Below are 5,590 nucleotides of genomic sequence, written 5' to 3' on the forward strand. Positions count from 1 at the left end.
GATGTTGAATAGAATTGGTGAGAAGAGACATCTTTGCTTTGTTCCAATCTTAGGGGGAAAGCATTTAGCTTCTCACCATTAAATATTATGTTAGCTGCAGGTTTTTTGCAGAGGTTCTTCATCAAGTTGAGGAAGTTTTCCTTTATCCCTAGTTTGCTGGGCATTTTTATCATGAATTGGTGTAGGATTTTGTCAAATGCTTTTTGTGCATCTATTGATGAGATCATATGATTTTTCTTCTTTATCCTGTTGATGTGATGGATTACATCATTTGATTTTTGAATGTTGATCATTCTTGTATATCTTAAATAAATACAACTTGGTCATTGTAATTATTTTTATACATTGTTGGATTCAAGTTACTAACATTTTGTTGAGGAGTTTTGCATTTATAATAAAGAGAGATTGATCTGTAGGTTTCCTTTCTCATAATGTCTTTGCCTGGTTTTTGTGTTAGGGAAATGCTGGCCTCATAGAAAGAGTTGCAAAGTGTTTTCTCTTCATCTATTTTCTGGGAGATAGAATTCACCAGTGAAACCATTTGGGCCTGATAATTTCTGTTTTTGAAGGTTATTAATTGTTGATTCAATTTCCTTAATAGATAAAGGCCTATTCAGGTTATCTGTTTCTCTGTGTGTGAATTTTGGTAGATTGTGTCTTTTAAGGAATTGGTCTATTTCATCCAAGTTATAAAATTTGCAGGTATAGAATTCATGGGATTAATAGTTGGCCCCTCTTTTATTTCTGTTATTAGTGATTCTTGTCTTCTCTGTTTTCTTCTTGGTGAACCTGGCTAAAGGCTTATTAATTTTATTGATCTTTTCAAAGAACCAACTTTTAGTTTTGTTGATTTTCTCTAATATTCCTCTGTTTTCAATTTCACTGACTTCTCTAATTTCTTTTCTTTCTTTTTTTTTTTTTTTTTTTTTGAGCCATGCTGCGTGGCTTGTGGGATGTTAGTTCCCTGACTAGGGATTGAACCCAGGCCCTCGGCAGTGACAGCTCAGAGTCCTAACCACTGGACCACCAGGGAATTCCCTGACTCCTCTAATTTTTATTATTTCCTTTCTTCTGTTTGCTGTAAGTTTGTATTGCTTTTCTTTTTCCTAGTTTCCTAAGGTGGAAGCTTGGATTATTGATTTTAGATCTTTCTTCTTTTATGATATATGCATTTACTACTATAAATTTCCTTCTTTGCACTGCTTTTACTGCATCCCACAAATTTTAATAAGTTATATTATCATTTTTATTTAATTAACTGAAACCAACCTTTTTTTTAAAAATAGATAAATGAGCGAATATATAAAAGTTTGTTGAATTGAAAGTGCTTGCCATTCTAGCACCTTACGTATTCAATGGCTCTGCCCCCACTACAGCAACAAGCAAACAAAGGTACAGTTAGTCAAACCATGGGGTAGGGACAGAAAATCAAGAGAATTTAAAATGTTATCAGAGCTGAAGCTACCATGAGTTTGCTGTGTTGCCTCTTCTTTTCTCTCTTTCCTACTCACACTCTGTCCCTTGTCTCTTCTGTATTTGATTCCTCTTCTTCTTGCCCAGCAATGTCCTCTGCTCACTCCTCTTTAAACCATTTCTTTTTTTAAATACATTTATTTATTCGTTTATTTATTTGTTTATTTTTGGCTGTGTTGGGTCTTCATTGCTGCACGCAGGCTTTCTCTAGTTGTGGCGAGTGGGGGCAACTCTTTGTTGCAGTGCGCGGGCTTCTCATTGCGGTGGCTTCTCTTGTTGCGGAGCATGGGCTCTAGGCACGTGGGCTTCAGTAGTTGTGGCACGTGAGCTCTAGAGCACAGGCTCAGTAGTTGTGGTGCATGGGCTTAGTTGCTCCGCGGCATGTGGGATCTTCCCAGACCAGGGCTCGAACCCGTGTCCCCTGCGTTGGCAAGTGGATTCTTAACCACTGCACCACCAGGGAAGTCCCTAAACCATTTCTATTGGAAGATACACCTTTGAATGCCCTTGTATAGAATTTTAAAACAAAAAAGGGGTCTCTAAATATGTATAGATAAATATGTAAATAAATATAAATAGATATAGAGATATGCTTGTATATGCCTGTACCATTTCTAGGATTAGTTACATCTAAGGGAAGAACAGAGACATGGAAGAACTAAAGGGAAAGAAAAGCTTATTTTTACTATGTTCTTTTTTATACTGTTTAATTTTTTACTATGTATATGTATGCTCTTGAAAAAAATATTACATTTAAATGGAAGTTAATCACCCACTCTTAATCATTGCTATCTAAAAACAAACAAACAAGCTACAGCAAACATCATATTCAGGAGCAAAAACCTGAATGCTTTTACCCTAAGGTCATAAACAAGACAGGGATATCCATTATTTTTACCTCTACTCATCATTGTATTGGATGTCTTAGTGCAATGAGGAAAATAAAAGATCATTAAGAAAGAATTAATCCTGCCTTTATTTGCAGATGGCATGATTGTGTATGTAGAAATACAAAAAAAAATTGGAAATTAAATTTTAATAATCCATTTAAAGTAGCAAAAGATATCAAATTCCTAGGGATAAATATAATGTCAGCTTCAAAACAAGACAAGAATGTCTTTTCTTAACACTTCCAGGGAACATTGTACTGGTAGTATATACCACCTTGGCTCCAACCCAAATTCTCTCCATCTAGTCCCATAAAAACATTGTCACATGATCATCAAATAGATCCATATAAAGCCAATACGATTTAAAGAGGAGAGATGGCCTTCTCCATAAATGATCCTAAAGCAATTTAATTTCTTGAAAAAATACATGTATTCATGATGTATAATATCATGAAAAAATAAACTTATTCCCTTATACCATTCATGATAACTAATTTAAAATTGATAAAATATATAAATATTAAAGGACAAACAATAAAACTTTCAAAAGAAAACATAGGAATATATTTGTAATTTTGTAATAAACAAAGATTAAACAGGACTCAGCATTAACAGTATAATAAATTGAACTTCATTAAAATTAAAAGATCTATTACTATAAAACATTGCTAAGAATAGCCATGTGAATGGCCAAGCCACAGGCTGAGCAAATGTATATGTCTGAAAAACAACTCATATCCAGAATATGCTTTCTTAAAGCTCAAATTAATAATAATTTTAAAAGACTAACACTATTTTTAAGTGGACAAAAGACTTGAACAGGCACTTCACAAAGGTGATGTCTAAATTCTAAAGAATATAGTAAGAAGTGCTCAAAATCATTATTTATTAGGGAAATGTAAAAAAAGACTAAAGTGATAGTGCACTACACACCCAAAAGAGTAGGTAAGATGAAAAGGACTGAAAATAACAAATGTTCAGAAGAAAGAGGAGCATCCTTACCTGGAAACTACTGGGAGTGCAAATCAATTTAAATATTTTGGAAGACAGTTTATTAGTATTTAAGAAGCCTAGAAGTATGCCTATCCTGTGACCCAGTAATCCACATCTAGCTATAGAACCAAGATAAGTAAGTGTAAATTCAAAAAAAAAAAAAAGCTACATGCTCAAGAATGTTCATAGCAGTTTTATTAATAATATGCAGAAACTGAAAACATGCTAAATGTTTATTAAGAGGATAATTGAAAAATAAATTGCTCTATATTCATACAATGGAATACTAAACAGCAATAACCAAGAGCAAAATACCTACACATACAACGTTATAGATGAATTTCACACTATACTTTGTATTGAGAGAAAGAAGCCAGAAATTTTTTTTAAAAGTAAATGTAATATTTAACATTTACATGAAGCTCAAGACTGAGCAAAGTGAATCTGTAATGATAAAAGTAAGAATAGTAGGTATTTCCAGAAAGATAGTGGGTAGTAATATCTACTGGGAAGGGGCAGGCAAGAATATTCTGAAATGATAAAAAATCCTCTATATCTTGGTATAGGTGGTGGTTACATAGCCTTATGTATGTGGAAAAATTAATTGAGCACTTAAAATTTGTGCACTTTGCTATATATAGCTTACACTTCAATTTAAATGGAGGTGGGGTTGTTTTTTTACTTACCAATATTGTACTGATTCTCCATCACCCCCACTGTACCCTCAATCCATAAATATCCTGAATTCAGCAAATTTTCCCTCTGCCGTACAGTCTAAAAGCACAATCCTCCATTGCACTTTCATTCTTTTTATTACATCCTCATTGAACAGAACCATGTCAAAGGACAAAACTAAACGTGTATCCAAAATTTCCCTTTTTTCTAATGGAACAGAACTTTTCTAAGAAAAGTTCAAAAGTCAAAGTATGTTGCAAACAGGTCACATAGTGTTGCTTCTCATAATGTGTTCAGACTAAAAAAAAAAAAAAAGTTCTTCTGAGTCTTTATATAAAGCTGTACCTCCATTTGCCCAATGCTGTGAATATATGACCTGCCTTGAGACCACCATCTGTTTTCCTTATGCCCTACTATTAAAAGATCATAGCTATATGCAATGCCTTAAAATACAACGGCATCTGCCTTCCTAATAGCTGGTTGGTTGGTTGGTTGTTACTGCTCTAATGGCTCCCTTCCACCCAAAGCTATCTATTACTCAGTTACGTCATTCAGACCCTTGAAGTGAGGCTCCAAGTTCTATCATATTAGTGTGGAAATAATGAATGAAGTTCATATCCAACATCTTTAACTCCCTTAAATCTGTATATCTCTCCATTAGAAGGTCTAATAAGTTAGCCTGTGTCCTTAGAGCTCTGTACACCACCTCAGTGGGCACTATGCTTGATTCTGTATGAAACTTCATTTCATACCCAAAAATATTGAAACATTTTTTATAATTTTGCCAAGACAAAATCACCAAATTTTTCACCTCCAACATTCTTACAAAAATATTCCAAAAATTAACCATTGAAAAGTTGCATGACATCACTGTAAATAGAATTAGGTTTCTTTAAATGCAAAAATAAAAACCTCTGAAATGAGGGACTTCCCTGGCAGTCCAGTGGCTAAGACTCTGCACTCCCACTGCAGGGGGCACGAGTTCAATCCCTGGTCAGGGAACTAAGATCACGCATGCTGTGCGGTATGGCCAAAAAGAAAAAAGAAAAAAAAAACCACACACACACACACACACACACACACACACACACACACAAACCTTTTTTTTTTTTTTTTTAACAAAAGCCTTTGAAATGAAATCTTCCAAGGAAAAGGTGGATCAAGAAAGCATGGCTAAAGGAAAGCAGAGCAAAGTAGATTCAAGTTGAAGGGCCTAGATTCCGATCCCAGCTCTGGCACCAGGAACATGTGTGTCCATGGGCCACCTCAAAATATTTATGAGTCACCAGTGTGTAATGTGTCATATGAGGGGCTGGATTAAATCATTTCTAAGACCTATTTAAGAGTAACCCTCTATGACTGTGAAAACTGTTTTCATAAAACAAAGAATGATTGGAATAGTTAGGCTGGAGTAAGGAGTAGAGAAATATAATGCTTAAGATCAAGTTAAAAATTTCCTTTAGCTATAGGAGAACAAGCACTGGCTGGCATTTATTTCCTTCACTGAAAAAAAAAATTTAAAAATTGATAAAGCTTTGGAGCTCCTTTCTCAATCATTT

General features: G+C 34.3%; 1 non-coding gene across 1 annotated transcript; it reads right to left on the reverse strand.

The window, feature by feature from the left end:
- Positions 1-960: 960 nt before the first annotated feature.
- TRNAD-GUC (transfer RNA aspartic acid (anticodon GUC)) lies at positions 961-1,033 on the reverse strand. Its single transcript has one exon. It is a non-coding gene; the product is annotated as a tRNA-Asp (tRNA).
- Between the last annotated feature and the right edge of the window lie 4,557 nt (positions 1,034-5,590).

Source organism: Balaenoptera acutorostrata, chromosome 9, assembly GCF_949987535.1.
Source record: "Balaenoptera acutorostrata chromosome 9, mBalAcu1.1, whole genome shotgun sequence".
Lineage (NCBI taxonomy): Eukaryota > Metazoa > Chordata > Mammalia > Artiodactyla > Balaenopteridae > Balaenoptera > Balaenoptera acutorostrata.